This window comes from Schistocerca piceifrons, chromosome 8 (genome assembly GCF_021461385.2).
Source record: "Schistocerca piceifrons isolate TAMUIC-IGC-003096 chromosome 8, iqSchPice1.1, whole genome shotgun sequence".
Classification (NCBI taxonomy): domain Eukaryota; kingdom Metazoa; phylum Arthropoda; class Insecta; order Orthoptera; family Acrididae; genus Schistocerca; species Schistocerca piceifrons.
In genome coordinates, this window is record NC_060145.1 from 2,955,596 (window position 1) to 2,973,356 (window position 17,761).

Sequence of the window (17,761 nt, forward strand, 5' to 3'; positions counted from 1 at the left end):
CCGAATATTCTTCAAACCAACTGTCAACAACTGTGGTACAATGACATGTGATCGTTTTTTCGGAACAAAGTCCACGAATGGCTCCAAATGATCTCCAAGTATCCGAACACGGCCATTTCCAGTCAATGATCGATTCAGTTGGATCAGAGTAACTACTCCATTCCATGCAAACGCAGCCCACACTCTTATGGAATCACCACCAACTTGCAGAGTGGTTGTTGACAACCTGGGTCCACGGTTTCGTGAGGACTGCGCCACACTCGAACCCTGCCATCAGCTCTTACCAACAGAAATCGGTACTCATCCGACGAGGTCAGTGTTTTGCAGTTGTCTAAGGTCCATCCGATATGGTCAGGAGACCAGGAGAGGCGCTGCGGGCGATGTGGCGCTGTCAGCACAGGCACTCGCGCCGGTCGTCTGCTGCCGTAGTCCATTAACGTCGAATTTCCCCGCACTCTCCTAACGTATACATTCGTCGTACATCCCACATTGATTTTTGCGATTATTTCACTCAGCTTGCTGGTCTGTTAGCACTGACAATTCTACGCAAACACCGGTCGTTAAGTTAAGGCCGTCGGCTACTACGTTGTTCAAGGTGAGAGGTAATGCCTGAAATGTGGTATTCTCGGCACACTCTTGACACTGCGGATCCGAAATAGAATCTCTCGTGCGGCTAGCTTCACCTACCATTCCGCGCTCAGAGTCTGTTAATTCCCGTCGTGCGGCTATACATTACGTCGGAAACCTTTTCATACGAATCACCTGAGTACAAATGACAGCTTCACCAATGCACTGCCCTTTTAGACCTTGTGTACGCCATCCTACCGCCATTTGCATGCGTGCACATCGCTACCCCACGACTTTCGTCACTTCAGTGTACGTTACACTAATTCGGAGTGTGTGTCGCCCGAATGACGTCACAAAGTGTTCCAAATTTCTCATTCCGGAATAGATGTGTTGCCCTAAATTCGATGATAAATCCTTAAAAAAGAAATGACTCTGGATTTCCTTCACCACATACTTATAAGGTGGCGCTAGTGGTGTGCCTGTAATGTTCCTTTATTTCCACAGTCCCCCTATCAGCATCGCCGCAGGGTGTCCGCGTCCGCACACCCCGGCGACGGGCAGCCGGCGTGGTGCGGTGCGACCGCGCGGGAATCCAGGCCAAGGAGCGGAGCGGTGGGACGGAACCTGCCGGCTGGCTGGCTGGCTGGCTGGCCGGGACTTTCACTGGCGGCCCGGGCTCTGCGCTGCGGAGCGGCGGCCAGCAGAAGGTGAAAGGCCGGCTCCGAGGCAGCCACCAAACACTCCCTGCTGCCGCGTCCGTGGCTGCCTGCCTGGCTCCCAGAACCCTGCCCGCCTCTGCCTGCTGGAGCAGCGCGTCTCGAAACACTGCGGCGGTCAAGGACGCCATGGGGCGTGGCTGGCTCTCCGGACTCTGCTGCTGCTCTGCCTGCAACGCTGCTAGCTGCTGACGTCGAGAGGTAAGCCCTTCTGCGGCACACAACCGCCGATATTCCGTACGCTTCCTGTTGTTTCTGCGCCCGTCTACACACGACCTCAATGTCTCCACTAATATGCTATTGATAATCATAGTTATCCTTAATCTAGGAGCCCTCAATTACGTCAGTTCCGACTGTTTACATTACGTTTGTCTTCACTGCAGTTTCTTTATACTTCTTTCATCCATCTGTTGTTCCCCGTCACTATTACTTACGCTGATTCTCTGTCCCCAGATGTAAACCTCTATTCAGTTACTTTCCATTTGATTTTACTTTCGACGGATAGCAGCATCCATTATGTATTTGCCTCGATCGGATCCGCAAAGGCAACGAGCAGGTCAGCAACCGTTTTCTAGCAATATTGCAGATTTCGCCAGTAAGCTGAGCGCTTTAAAATTTCCTTTTACCAAATGAACGTTCTGAACATTGCCTGCCGCCCCCCCCCCCTCCTCCCCCTACCAATTAGCAATCAAGGGTTGTTCTGTAGAGGATAATGAAGTCTGTAGAGCCGAAAAAAAAAGAAAACCCTCACGTTTTGAGTACACTGAAGCCATTTATCCTTAATTGCCATTATGAACGCAAGATGTGGCAAGACACACGATAATGCGATCTTCCACACCCGTGCACCGAGAAGACTAACCACGTTGAATTATCAAAGTGTTATTAATAAGTATTAATAACAAGAGCCTCACTACGCATCACCCTCTTCGATGCGGTATGCCTTGATTCTCTCCTGTTTCCAAGTGTCTTACTCAGCCAGTTAGTTATCGTGTTACCAAAAGTTTAGCGTGGCTTCTGAACCGTACTGCAACTTGGCGTCTTTGTAACACCAACAAATCATTCAAAGAAATGATTAACGACTCCTAGGATCGACTCGAGATTGAAATCTTCGCTGTAGAATTGTAGTCGGGCATTTACTCACAGTGTCGTAGAGCCACGCAGCATAATTAATAACATCTCCTGCGAGTGACTTGAGTACGTTACCGCAACGCGCACCTTCAGGGCATCTGTGATGTGTACGGATTAGAGTACTGCAGGATGACCCGCATATACGGCACGAAGCGTATTAATAACGGAAGGTTTGGCGTGCGACTGCAAAATGCCGGTTGACAACAACTGTGTCTTCACCCGCTCCTTTCTGCCATTTCAAGAAAAAAAACCAAGTTTACTACAATACCTAGAAATTTAGGCTATCACCAACCAGTGTGAAGCCTTTGTTAGAAGCAAATGACAAATAACAATGTCATGTTTAAAAGTATCGTACCCCTGATTTCAGAAGTCCTGTGTGTGTGTGTGTGTGTGTGTGTGTGTGTGTGTGTGTGTGTTTACGTTTCAGTAGATGTATGGCGTATTAGAACGTGTTTGTACTACAGTACTTAGCATGTTGTTTCCGAACTCCCTGAGTAAACGGATGATGTTCGGAGTTATACAAAATAAAAGTATGTGGCTGATTTGCGACTTGTAATAGATTATTTTATAACATCTACTTAAAACCTTTTGTCAGTTTTTTCCCTCGTACAACAGCCGTGCCGGTCATTGTGGCCGAGCGGTTCTAGGCGCTTCAGTCTGGAACCGCGCGACCGCTGCGGTCGCAGGTTCGAATCCTGTCTCGGGCATGGATGTGTGTGATGTCCTTAGGTTAGCTAGGTTTAAGTAGTTCTAAGTTCTAGGGGACTGATGACCTCAGATGTTAAGTCCCATAGTGCTCAGAGCCATTTGAACCATTTTTGAACAACAGCCGTTCTTGCTTCCTTCGTAACTACATAAACAAGTGTAATTATTTTATGCCTTTCTGTAAGCGTATTTCTAGTACGTCGCTATTAAAATCGTGACTACTGCCGCCTAGAGATTTAGGGCTAACTGTTCTCCTGTCAGTGACTGAGCTTTGGTTTCCTTCTAACTGCAGGAACTGCTCGTTCACGCTGACTCACAAGGCAACAGCCGTCTGCTCCCTTCCCCTTCGACTACCCACCACGCGTGCCATCAACGTCACATACATTAACGCTATCGTATTGGCTTCGTCTTGATTCCAACGAATCATTTTAATGCTATACTTTTCTCGTTAACAAATCTGAGATCTGTACTACTGCAACTATTTTTCACAACCAGTTTTCTTCAACTTGTTTCAATGGAAATTAAAATCTAGTATTTCAGCAGCATAGTTTCCCATGGATAGTGATTTTAATCATCCTCCGAAGCTTCTTGCTACGTTTTGAATGACTTCAAGATATTCTGGTGCATCCCTGACTCATGGACATGACGTGTTCCACACTCGTCCAGAGATTTTATTCTGTACCAAAATCAGTGCTGGGAAAAATTTGGAATCATAATTCGCTATTGCTTTTCAAAAATGTTCAAATGTGTGTGAAATCTTATGGGACTTAACTGCTAAGGTCATCAGTCCCTAAGCTTAGACAGTACATAACCTAAATTATCCTAAGTACAAACACACACACCCATGACCGAGGGAGGACTCGAACCTCCGCCGGGACCAGCCGCACAGTCATTGACTGCAGCCCCTTAGACCGCTGGGCTAATCCAGCGCGGCTATTGCTTTTCGATTCCCTTCCGAAATGCTTTAATTCCAATTCTGTACTTACAAGTAACTACTTGAGTGCGAGGTTGACGTTCAATGTTTAGTAAGGCTCCTTTGAAAGTTTTGTTTTAACAACTATGATAGGAAAAATACTAGCCGCTAATGACTAACCATCTCCATCAGGAGAGTGACAGAAAATGACGTGCTGAGAGATGCAGTGATCGACCTTATGTACGTATTACACTTCACAAAATGGACATCGTCGACACTGAAGAAATGTTCAAAACGAACCACTAACTTGCACCGTGCACACCAAAGGAAACATGGCACACCACAGTGATCACAAATGTTCGCATCATAAAATTCGAAGGCGATCTCCTCGGGAGTTATAAATCGTACAGAACGTTCAGCTAGGTATTCACTCTTACAGAATGCGTACAGAATCATATTTGCGTAACGGAGTGATGAGAACTGATGGAATGTGATGGCATGCAACCGAATGCGAAACTATAGTCTGTCGCGGAGCTTATCATGAAACTGGCCATCCCTAAAGGCTTACCTGCGCGGCGCCCCCCCCGTCGGAGGTTCGAGTCCTTCCTCGGGCGTGTGTGTGTGTGTGTGTGTGTGTGTGTGTGTGTGTGTGTGTGTGTGTGTGTGTGTGTGTGTGTGTGTTGTCCTTACCATAAGTTAGTTTAAGTTAGTATGTAGTTCGTAAGCTTAGGGGTCGATGACCTCAGCAGTTTGGTCCGATAATACCTTACCACAAATTTCCAAATAGAAATGTCGCACACTTTTCTGGAGGGATAGTTTGCTCTAAAGGAGAATGGTTTTTATACGCAGACCATGAATCAGAAGTTATTTTGATCAGTTACTGGCCCAAAGTAGTGCTCATACCATACTTGTAGTTCTCTTACGACCATTTTCCCACTCCTGCTTGCTGTGACGCAAATATTCCCTAATGCCCTTGCAAGATCACGCACACGAGAAAGAATTGTATGCAGTATAATTTCCAATGTTCTTTTCATATGCATGTCCTCTTTAAATCGCAACTGGTCGGAGCTGAAAACAAGTTCGTTACCGAACGATGGCACAAGTTTGTTTATCCGATGTACAAATTTTCGGGCTGATTCCGCTGTTCGCTACGCATCGTCAAGCTGCGCTTTGTTTGAAATTTCGTTATCTTACGTCTTCCAGGGCTGTAGCTCTGTTTAAGGTTATGTAACCAACCACTGCTTTCCTTGAAATCAATGTAACATATGTAAGTTTCATGTGCATAACGTAGTAAGTCACATCCTGTAAATTGTATCGAACATTCTTGAAAAGCGCAAACGCCAGCTTTTGTAAGAAGTGCGCCTTGTCTTCCCTTGAATATTCGTACTTTTTCTTACGCATTAGTCGATCATATTGCTACAGACTTATTCGAAATCTGTTTATAATTCTTTCTTATTATGCTGTGGATGATGTTCCATTTACGTAATTATGTTTAGTGCCCGCTCCTTGAATGACAATTGTCCTTTACCACGTTTCACTGGGGACGGGATTTTTGGCTACTTGGCTTCCGTTCGACAAGGATAGTGAACTGCATGGTTCGCCACCTCTTTCAATATCACTTTCAGTTGTTAAGCACGTATCGTCGTCGTTGTACTGCTCATGTACAGCGTCCGCACAGTCGAGCGTATACGGCCAGCACACATTGCACTGACTCATCTTGCAGAAACGCTAATATTTCGTCTGCCGCTTCTTTCTGACTCTTACAAATTCCTTGGGGTCTTTTCTGATGAAATGCCAACTTAGACAGCTGTTGTTGTAGATTTGCAGTGTTTACATTGTTTATCGTTGTCATTGCTTTGCTTTGTATCATCACCACTGACATTTTAGCACATTACTCGTCGATTAAGAAGCTCAAATCGCTCCAAGGCCTCATGCTGTGCTCTCCATTGGAATCTCCTGTCCTACCCCCTTTTGCCATTAGCAGCCCACATTGTGGTCGCATGGTGGACGATATGTGGGGCGTCGAATGCCGTAAACATCATTGGCCTTTTGCGACCTCGCACTGAAGAGATTCCTCGTGAGAGACAGAGAGTGCAAAACTCAACACAGAGTCCAACAACATACAGGCTAGCGTGCAGGCTTAAGTACGGGGCTCTGGCCTGTAACGTAGACGGTTATGGAATGCGGCGAGGGGGTTCTGCAGCCCCATAGCCGCCTTCTTCAGTCGCTGCATTTGCCTCTGAGCCGTTACAACGTCAACCATGCGTAGATACGATTACGTACCATCCAAGGCACACAAGTGTCAAAGAGCGGTTAACGAGAGTAGCGGTAAACATGGCACAAAAATGAAAGCATTCAACAGTTCCACAACTCTCGGCCAGCACCTGCTAGTTTTGGCATTGATGTCTATCCAATTTGCACGTTTATTCTTATTCTGAAATCATCTTTCATTTTCTGCATCATTATGATAAATTTCGACACTGTAGTTCACATCTCCACAACTTCGTGATACTTCTGTTCGCGAGTATTTCATCGGAAGTGTATGAATTCACAAACACTTTTGAATCTGTTCTGTCAAGCTACAAATGCCGCAGAAAATCTCCAGCCGCCAAATATAAGAGCGTTTTGGTGCTGGTTCTGCGCGCCACGCAAAACAGCATGCGGAGAAACCAGACGCGAAACCCGGTTGCTTTCTCCTTTACAGGCAGCGGAAAAACTGTGGCAGCTATGACGTTTACTAGACAAATATGACGTACAAATGTAGCTTTCACACCGGAGTGCTGGCGATCCAGCAACATACCAAATGTTTGCAGTTACCGGCTAACCTTATTCAGTAAAGGCAGACGGGCATTTCTAGTGCGTCACCAGTCGAGATTATATTCCAGCGTAGCTAAATATATATGGATACTCTGGAAATGACATTTAAGTACCTGGCTGAGGGTTCATCGAACCACTTTCACAATAATTCTCTATTATTCCAATCTCGTACAGCGCGCGGAAAAAACCAACACCTACATCTTTCGGTGCGAGCTCTGATTTCCCTACTTTATTCTGTTGATCGTTTCACCCTATGTAGGTCCGCGTCAACGAAATATTTTCACATTCGGCGGAGAATGTTGCTGATTGAAATTTTGCGAGACGATTCCGCCGCAACCAAAAACGCGTTTGTTTTAATAATGTCCACCCCAAATACAGTATTATTTCAGTGACACTCTCTTCCCTATTTCGCAATGATACAAAACGTGCTGTCCTTCTTTGAACTTTCCCGATGTTCTCCGTCAATCGTATCTGGTAAGTATCCCACACCGCGCAGGAGTATTCTAAAAGAGGGCGGACAAGCGTAGTGTAGGGAATCTCTTTAGTAGATCTGTTACATTTTCTAAGAGTCCTGCCAATAAAACGCAGTCTTTGGTTAGCCTTCCTCACAACATTTCCTGTGTGTTCCTTCCTATTTGAGTTGTTCTTAATTGTATTCCCTAGGTATTTATTTGAATTTACGGCCCTTAGATTTGACTAATTTATGGTGTAACCAAAGTTTAATGGATTTCTTTTAGCACTCATGTGGATAACATCACACATCTCGTTGTTCAGGGTCAATTTCCAATTTTCGCACTCTAGAGATATCTTTTCTAAATCATTTTGCAATTCGTTTTGATGTAGGTCCAAAACATGGTCTGTCTGTCCTGGGATGCAAGACGTGGATGTTCGAGCGTAATGGCGAGATAGCGTATGACGTACCATCACGGGTTTCGCCACATTTGTTTCCATTAAGCACCTCCTCATTAATGCAAATTCTTCTAAAGCAATGAAGAATAATCAAGATAAGATGAAAAGCAGCTGCCATCCAGTAAACTGGTGGCATAAAACATTTCACTAAACCAGTTTCGAAGATTTTGTTTGTAATGAGGTGGCTGCATTACATTGACAGGTGTTGAATATTTTGATCACCAATTTTCCATACTGATGAAAAAAATTTCAACTGAGAAATATTCGGAATGGTAACAAAATATCAAGGTCACATTCAATTTGAAAGCAGCAGGATAAATTTATGACTCGTGTACTTACAAACATAGTGACCATAGTGTCCCAGGTTTTTTTTAGTTTGCATTTTTTCTGCAACGCGGAACATGACACTGACATAGTTTTCATTGTTTCGCGTACTTTTCTCAGGATAATTGAAAATGTAGGATACTGAAAGACTTACCTCAAATTAACGCCAGGTGTTTCAATATGAACTTATATCATATGGAGACCACACGAGGAAAATATACACATTTGTTTACACTTGGCGTAGATACACGTTTATACAGAGGTGACAGTAATATCGATATGTAGCTGCCAATAAGAAATGCACTGGTTGGAAAAACGTAAGGACGAAGGTGATTTTCACATGATGTGTCATTGCCAAGTAACAAAGCTTCATGGAACTTGTACCATACATGGAAAGAACTGCTGTTGTATAGTACAGAAGGTGAATGAAAGAAATACACAGCGAGAAATGACACTTTCATTCAAAGACCGTAACTGTACCGAAGTGACCGCGATTTATGATGGTACCCCGGACACTGCAGATGGCGGGCCACGGCTCTTAGTGCGGTGTGTGATCACCGCGGTCGGCAGTGCAGGACCTGCACCGTGCCACCGTGCTCGCACGCTGGTGTCAAGTCTTGTGGCGGGACGTCCTGTCCCTCCAGCAGCGCGGCTGCCCTGCACTGGCTGGCCGATGGCACCTGCGGACGCCTCGTGTCCCCACCGCACCCCACACGTTCTCCGTGAGGTTTACCTCGGAGGGAACGGCCAGGACAGTCCAATGCCAAGTATCGCCTCGTTGCAGGAGCGCCTCCTGTTGCGCAGTTCGAGGCGGTGGCGCGTCGTCATCCGCGCAAATGAAGTCAGGGCCGAATGCACCACTGAAGAGACACACAGTCTCACAGTAACGTTGACTGGTGGATGTACTGTGTTCAAAGATCTGGCAGGTCAGTAGACCCGTGCACCGCCATGCCTCAACACATCACGATACCTGGATCACCAGAACGGTCATGTTCCACGACGTTCCTGGTTGCATTACGTGCTCTCAGCTCTCGGCACTTCCATCAATGTCAAACGTGATCGTTTTGGCAGTACAGATGTTTATGGTATCGGGAGTGGTAATTTTTCGTGCGCGTAATAACCTCCAAATCTTTGCTGAACGTAATTGAGTCACTGTACTCCTTCTCCAAGGGCGTTTTTTCGTGGGTACATTCTAACAGTAATCTGACGGATCCGTCAGGAGGGAGACAAAGCTCTGCTTTTGTCACTTCTCTGGGATATAGTAGCGGCCACACCACCGTCCAAATCGAAGCCACCTACGCCGCTGAATGCTCGCTAACATAGATGAACGGCATTTTGCAGAGGGCCACACCTTGCTTCATTTTCGCCAGAAACACTGTTCTTTTGGACGCAGCCTCCTTGTTCGCACCGGCAGGGCGCTGTCCCAGGGCAGTCGATGTGGGGCACACGCCCCTCCCCCACCCCCTCCCCTCATTCATCACCCCCCAAGTCAGTCACACGCGGTGCCCCACAATTTTCCGCTCTTTTTTTTTTTTTGGCTGTTTTGCCACCAGACCAGTCACGAGACACTTTCACCGCGCCCGCGTGTCAACTGTTTCACAAACTGCGATATTTCTTTCATAAATAGCCAACCAGTTCCTCAAAGAACTGCTTTATCTGTCCAGCTGAAAAAAATCCACCCCTTTCTCCATGAATGCAACGAGTGATGACACAGTAATCAATTATTGCAAACAAGGAAAACTCCAACATTGGTCGCATAAATTTGAAACCACTTTTTTATTGTTGCATATCGATTTCAATCACAGGCTGATCATCTTCAGTGTAAGACCTGGTCCAATAGACTCATTTAATCATGCACGAAATGTAACTTCAAACTTAGCTGCTCGTTGTGAAGAACATTCCAACTAACAGGTGAGAATCTTACCAGCTGGTTGACATGGTCTTTACAGTGAACGACTGTGTTTCAAATCGTATTTCGTGCCTGATTGTATGAGTCTACTGGACTTAGTCTTGCACTAAAGGTCATCGCTCTGCGATTGAAATCGATGCACAATAATAAAAAAAGTCTTCACGTTTTCGCGGTGCATTGAGCGCTCCAATAAATTTCGGGTGTTCCCAGTACTCCGGTTCGCAGAGCACACATCAGTGGTGACAGCAACAACCTGGAAGACGAGCTGCTAAACTTGGAGAGAGTGACTGTAGCCAACGGTACTCTCCACAGCAGTTACGTTAGGCACTACGAGTGAAACCAAACGTGGGCATAAGGAACGCAGAGGAAGACACGGAAAGTTTTATATCCATGGCTTTCCTACCGTATCTGGGGAGCGTATCGTCAAATATAGGATGGATTCTCAACAAGCACAAAGTATAAGCGATTTTTCGCCACCGAAGACAGCAGCATTTCTGGGTTCCATTAAAGATGATTTGATGCTTCGGAATCCTGGAATCCACAAGAACCCCTGTGAGTGTGGCCTTCCATACATCGGAAATAAGACACAAACAGTCCATGAAAGACGCACAGAACATCGTAAGTACAACCGGCTCTTACAGCCTAGTAAATCGGTGGGTGTACGAAGGAAATGGAATGGGAAATGAAGTCCCATGCTTCTCGACAGAAAAAGGGGAACGATGCGGGAAACCCGCACCGCCGTACTAGGCAAGGTCCTAATGTGGGTGGTTTGCCGTTGCCTTCCTCCGACCATAATGGGGATGAATGATGATGATGATGATGATGACACAACAAGTCAGTGCAAGTCAAAAACCCTGACCCCGTCGGGAATCGAACCCGGGACCCCGTGCTCGGGAAGCGAGAACGCTGCCGCGAGACCACGAGTTGCAGACATGGTGTACGAAACCGTCTAAATTTTATCCGCGACTTCATATTTCTGGGGCTCAAACAAGCAACTGAAGTTCTGTTGACGGTGAACTTAATTAACAGAGACAGAGGCTTCATCTTGGATAAACCGTGGAATCTGGCACTTTCTGTAATACACTTACAGCGACGTCGCCACAGTACCGTTCACAGTGACACATCGACATTCCAGCCTCGATCGACCGCGCAGCCACAGATGAAATTCATGTTGTACCTCTTTGCTGCCCATCAACATCTCTGGCGCCAGTCTGTGGCCGCATGCGCAGTGGCGTCGTCCGCGAATTTAGAAGGAAGAAGCGAGTGCTGAAGCGTCAGTCATTTGGCTCACTCTGGAGATGGCTGAGCGATAGACACCCCAAATATCAGAAAAAGAAGTGGAATTTATGCGGCTGCACCCCCGAAATTTAACGGAGCAATTAAAAAAAATGTTTCAGATTGATACTACCGATGTTGGAGTTTTCGTTGTTAGCAATACTTGTGTGGTAGTTGTGCACAGATTTCTCAATGGGCAGAAACAAAGGCTGGAAAAAGATTATCGTTGTCAGTTTATAACTACAAATAGTTTGGCTTAAGTTCTTCTATTCTTGTGTAAATTGAAAGGGGATGGGAGAGAAAGGAAAGGAACTAAAGATACCAGCTGGATCGGGATTTTGTACGAAATGAGCGGCGACAGTTACGTTTCATCTCCGGCGGGAATCGAAAATTAGCGAGCACAGACGACATGGACGGGGGGGGGGGGGGGGGGCTTCGGATAGGTGGGCATCGTGCCGAGGCAGTCAGCGCATTTGCGATAAACACTGCGTCCAGGTGGCTCTGCCGGTTCCCCGCGAAGTCCCTATGCAGCTTACATCGTCAGTCCCTCCCTTCTTCACCTCCCCCTTCAATTTACATAATATATATATCACAGCTATGCTATTCTTGTTCCGTTCTCGTAATAGCTACCTTGTGCTGCTGACATATGAGACACTGAAACATATTTGCCCTAAAGTTGCAAATCTTTTTAGAATGGAGTATTTTTTAACTTTGAAACCAGTCTTTCTCACACACAAACGGAATACTCACACACGCACTAGAAAATAATGTTTTTGTCTGGCATCTACTGTCGCAGAAATAAATTAAAAACATGTCGAAATTTCCCAGAACTGACCAGTGTTTTCAGGAGGTTCCCTTTGTCTTGGGGCAAATGCAAGAACTGGAAATCTCCTCCCAAATATTCCAAATTGAGACTTAGTGAGTCCCACTAATATCTCGTCTGGTATTTGTCTGAAACGAACACCTTCGGGTTAAAGATTCAGACATACATCAAAATAAAACCTCAAAACAATTGAATTTTCTGATGCGTCAAAATTGTGAACGTTAAATGTAACTGTAATAATCTAGCTTGATCCTTTAATTCGCATAAACATCGACACCTGTTACATGCGTGCAAAAAATATAAGTTTTGAGTCCCTAAAATTTTAAATTATTGAATGGCCTTAGGGGAAAATTGTTTTAAAATGAAAAAAAAAAGACTTCTTGTTACTTGTTTAGGGCGAAAAAGGGAAAAAACTCAAAGTTAATTATCGATGTAGTCTCGGATACTCACTTAAAACAGAGATTGCGATTAAACTACCTACTACATGAAGATTATGGCTAAATGGCTCTGAGCACTATGGGACTTAACATCTGAGGTCATCAGTCCCCTAGAACTTAGAACTACTTAAACCTAACTAACCTAAGGACATCACACACGTCCATGCCCCAGGCAGGATTCGAACCTACGACCGTAGCGGTTCCGGACTATAGCGCCTAGAACCGCTCGGCGACATCGGCCGGCCATTAAGATTACGTGAAGGGTCTAACACAAAAAATCGGTAATGTAACGGTTGTCCCGCAGTACGAAATCCGTTCCAAGAACAGAAATATAATACAAGCAACGGAACTTCTCTGGTGGGTTTGAGGGGTAGGGGGTGGGGAATGTCTGAAAGGCGTGACAGAGCGGGCACTACATGACAATATACTGAATCACGTTACCACCATCTTCTGACATACACTGGAGGGAGTCTTTAAAGTCCGCCTTATGCAAAACACAACGTATTTCGTTTTATTTGTACACAGGCATGTTTCTACACCTGTGTGTCATCTTTCCTCGGTCTCGATTTATTTCTGTAAAATATCGCAGAAATATCGGGGTTGTTCAGTTCTAAGCCTAAAAACAACAAAATGTGCATTTTGTTTCATTTGTTTCGATTACACACCAGAAACTACGGTATTTGTGAAAATGAATTCCTGCAGATTGACTTATTGTAAATCGTTTATCATTTTGAAAGCAAGTCGTCTGCAGACTACTCGTAAAGAAAGTTTCTTATTTTTGTAAATACTTTTTCGTGAGCAGTGGTTGTGTATGTTAAGGTGCTTGTGTTTTTCGCCCAGTTGTGAATGTCTGGCATGTTTTCTTTTTCAGTTTCGATTATACAGAATGTTTTTCACACCTTTCTATACTTCAGTCTCACCTGTTTCCACAAAATTTTTACACAAAAACGGGATGTGAGCAAACACTGAAGTCGCCATACCGAGAGAAAGGAGCTATGTTATAGTCGCCGCTCCTCGTTTTATTTCCGTTCAGTGTGTCACTAATATTGAACTTCCTAACATATTTCTGAGCCAGATTGCCATGCAGTCAGCAACCCTCGAGCCGTTTAAACATTATAGCCTTACAGCTGATTAGTCTCAGGAACAGAATGCAAGCATTCTCATAGACCATTTACTTCTCCCGTTAATACCACGGGTTCTGAAACTGCTGCTACTCTCAACAGGACTTTTCGCAAGTTTATCTCCAATAGGTGCACTTGCCGATATGGAAAGTCACTAGCTTTGTAGTCAGCGCAATACACCCCAACCGCAAACCACCCTTGGCAGATCAGGGGAAGAGTACCCCTGTAGTCACCTACAGCACGGCCTATGACCACCCTGACCGGATGTCGCCATTCACAGGCGAGAAGATGAATCCACGGGGTAACCACAAATAACACGTTACTGTGTCTATTCAACATTAGTTTCTGTTGCACTAAAAATCTCCCTCATGTCACGTCGTACTTGCCCACAAGCAGCATTATGTTTCCTACGTTTCGTGCTTCACTATGGAGCATTTCCTTAATTACTATTCACCTCAGACGTTTTCAGCCAACACGGAAACTGCAGACAGGAAGCGCATCTATTGTATGCAGAAGACGGGGAGCCCGTTCTCCATTCACGACCACTGGCTGTCTAACAAACTGAAAATGCAACACGAGCTGCTACATTGACATTCGTCGAGTACCGAATGCTGAAAGGCGATGTGTACTTAATGCATCATACATCGTTTCCTCTTTCTGGACAGTTGTAGCCCGAATGTAATGCGGTTCTTGGTTTCACGGACCATCTGAGAGTAAAAAATCTCAAGGTCCGTCTACGAACCTTCTCTTCCGTTCGTCAAATTTCATCAGGTCCCGATCTGATGAACAAAAGTCAAGAATAAATCATATGTAGATTTAGGAGACTGCCTCCTCCGAGGAAGAATTATACTCCCGCAGCATTCTGCCAACCAATATCGGTTCGCAAAGGCACGCAGGTTGATGGCGCGTTCCTGCAGTTCCGGAAGCCATTCGATATAGCTTCACACTATTTCTTACTAAGAAAAATAAGAACTTATTGCTTTGTAATTTAATTCAGAGCTTTCTAGAAAATAGAACATAACGCTTTCTTTCTAATGGGGCTAATTCGTCAGTTCATCACTTCCCTCACCAACTATGTTGTTTCCGTGGTTCCACAGTAGGATACCTTGTATAAACTGAAATAATTAGTACAAAAAGTTACGAATAAAATACTGTTCACCTCAATACGACACTTTAGCTTGCTTCTTGTCACACTACTTGTAAAATCTTGGCACCAAATGAGATACAGCTTCTCTCACTTCCATCTTCACACACAGTCCCCGAGCTGTATTTAGTTTTAATGGTAGCCACTTCCGAAGACCCATTCTCGCAAAGATAGGAGGTTGCAAAAGGAATTAAAACATTCAGTGCTTCCTTGCTGTTTAGTGAAGGGATTTTTAACCCCCGGACCTTTTCACAGGTTTCAGGAAAGTATTTTTCAAAATGAACATGGAGTACATATAAATAAATGTCCTTTAAATATAGAAAAAATATACGCGGAAAGGTATATCTCATTGTCGTTTATAAAATGCTGCAAACATGGAAAGTAGTCGATTTCTCCTCCATCGTTTATTTTTCTCTTCCAAAGAAGCAACTTTTTTTCAAGGCCGAAACTTTGTCATTAAGCTCAATGAAAATAGTTTCACATCCTTGCAGAAATTCATTCAGTGAGTTTAAATTCTCAAATATACCGCGTAAGTATGCGGTCTTTATTAGACAATCAGCGTCTACAAAGCGCTTCGCACTGATTTGAGATTCTTCTTCCAGGTGAGAACAGACTTCGCGCCTAAGTTCAAAATTGTGCAATGATAGTTTCTCCTGGACAGCCAAATAGTGCTGCTATAAAATACGAGAGATGTTAAGTTCAACCCCATATCTTGAAATTTTTGTCTAAAACATCTACCTTCCTCGGCACGAGTTTCAATGAAGTTCAACAGATTTATGACAATTTGCAGTACTTGATTCAGATCAACACTCAAATGTTGCAAAGCAAGTGATTCACGATGGGTCCATACAATATCAGGAGCTTTGCACTGGTAAGTACCTGTAGACTACTGTAACCGCCCCAACACGAGTCGCGCGCATCATTCCACACACCAGCACTGTGAGCCCGGTTCAACTGGTTTTCTGTCATGACGTCGTCCACTATTTGGAACAAATTTTTCCTGTCGTATCTGCATTTATTTCCTCACAAAAAAGATCTTCCATCATTTCATAATTTCTTTCATAAACTAATCGCATATAGGGAATTAAATGAGCGTCTCTAATGCTGTCAATGGCCTAATCAAGCTGCAACCAAAATCCCTTCTTCCAATTTTTGTATAACTTGTTCATCAAGATCTTCTCTTAAATCTTGAATTCGGCGACTAATTGCAGTGTCAGACAGAGGAAGGGGCAAAAGCTGTTTTTGACATGGACTCTAAATTGGAAATTTGTGGTAAGGACTATGGGACCAAACTGCTGAGGTCATCGGTCCTTAGGCTTACGCACTACGTAACCTAACTTAAACCAACTTACGTTAAGGACAACTCACAAACCCATGCCCGAGGGAGGATTCGAACCTCCGACGGGGGGAGCTGTGCGAACCGTGACAAGACGCCTGAGACCGGAGGACTGCCCCGCGCCGCCTGACATGGACTCTCCAACGATCGTGGACACCATGCCACCAGCAATCGGTAGAATTAATTCTTCTGCAATCGTATGGGCGTCCTTACATTTTGCTACTCGGCAAGCTACATTGCAGGACGCCAGAAGTAATTTATTCGATCATTTTCGCCTGCTTAGAAAATGATGATTATTGTTATTTCAGTTGACTGAATTTTCTACAAAATATTGACCTGGTTTCACCACGTAATTCTTATGAACACACTAAACAACGCTTTAATTTTCTAGGTAGCAAATATTCAACAGGAAGTACTTTGAAACACACAACACGCTGTGGACGCTCTTCACTGTTCATAGCAGTGCACGTGAAATATCTATATCTAAGCAGCTATCGTCGTACACTGAAGCGCCAAAGAAACTGGTATAGGCATGCGTATTCAAATAAAGAGACATGTAAACAGGCATCGTTATGTTGAACGTTGTGTTATAGTCAGCGCACGAGCGATGGGGCACAGCATCTCCGAGGCAGCGATGAAGTGGGTACCGTGAATGCCAGAAATCCGGTAAAACATGAAACCTCCGACATCGCTGCGGCCGGAAAAAAATACTGGAAGAACGGGACCAACGACGGGCGAAGAGAATCGTTCAACGTGACAGAAGTGCAACCGTTCCGCAGATTGCTGCAGATTTCAGTGTTGGGCCATCAACAAGTGTCAGCGAAACATTATCGATATGGGCTTTCGGAGCCGAAGGCCCACTCGTGTACCCTTGATGACTCCACGATACTAAGCCTTACTCCTCGCCTGGAGAGGATCTGGGCTTGAAGCAGGTATCTGCAACTGACCGTTAACGAGCATCTGCTGCTCCGAGTACGTACGCAGTCTTACCGGCAATCTTTCAACCCACGCCACACTCACGAATGGGACAGGGAAAAAGGGGCAAGAGGGGGAAAGATAAATGATAACGGCAGCAAAAGAGCCCTCCGCCAATTTTCGTTCCATTTCTGGCATACAGGGCACTAAACAAAGAACTGCAATGTATGTTCTTAATAGATAAACGTTAACATTAACTTAACATAAGGTATGTGAAAGTACAAAATACCGTATTATAACTCACAGTACATTTTCTGGGCGGGAACAGCGACATTTCGCAGGCTAACATCACTGGCTCATCCAGAGATAAAAAATAACGTCACACTTATAGGAAAAGTAAATCACACAACGTGACATATAATTAGTTGATATGCACTTTATGACGACACCAGAAAAGTATGTTCTGCATATTATATAACTTACATATTCCGGGTGCGCCCAAATGTGGCCCGTCCTCTTTCTTGTTAAAAATGCAATTAGAATACCATCTAAGCATGTTTCCACATACTTGTGTGTGTGTATGTGTGTGTGTGTGTGTGTGTGTGTGTGTGTGTGTGTGCGTGCGGAGGGAGAGTGGGAGGGGCGGGGGGGGGGGGGGGGGGGGAGAGAGAGAGAGAGAGAGAGAGAGAGAGGTTCTTCATGTGAAGCAATCCACACAGTGT

At 44.8% G+C, this 17,761-nt stretch overlaps 1 protein-coding gene across 1 annotated transcript in view; it reads left to right on the top strand.

The window, feature by feature from the left end:
* Window positions 1-1,307: 1,307 nt before the first annotated feature.
* Window positions 1,308-17,761, top strand: part of LOC124711525 (glucose dehydrogenase [FAD, quinone]) — a 93,671-nt gene continuing 77,217 nt past the window's right edge. Inside the window, exon 1 of the mRNA XM_047241651.1 lies at window positions 1,308-1,484. The gene's annotated coding sequence lies outside the window, so the exon portion shown is untranslated. The remainder of the gene's footprint in view (window positions 1,485-17,761) is intronic.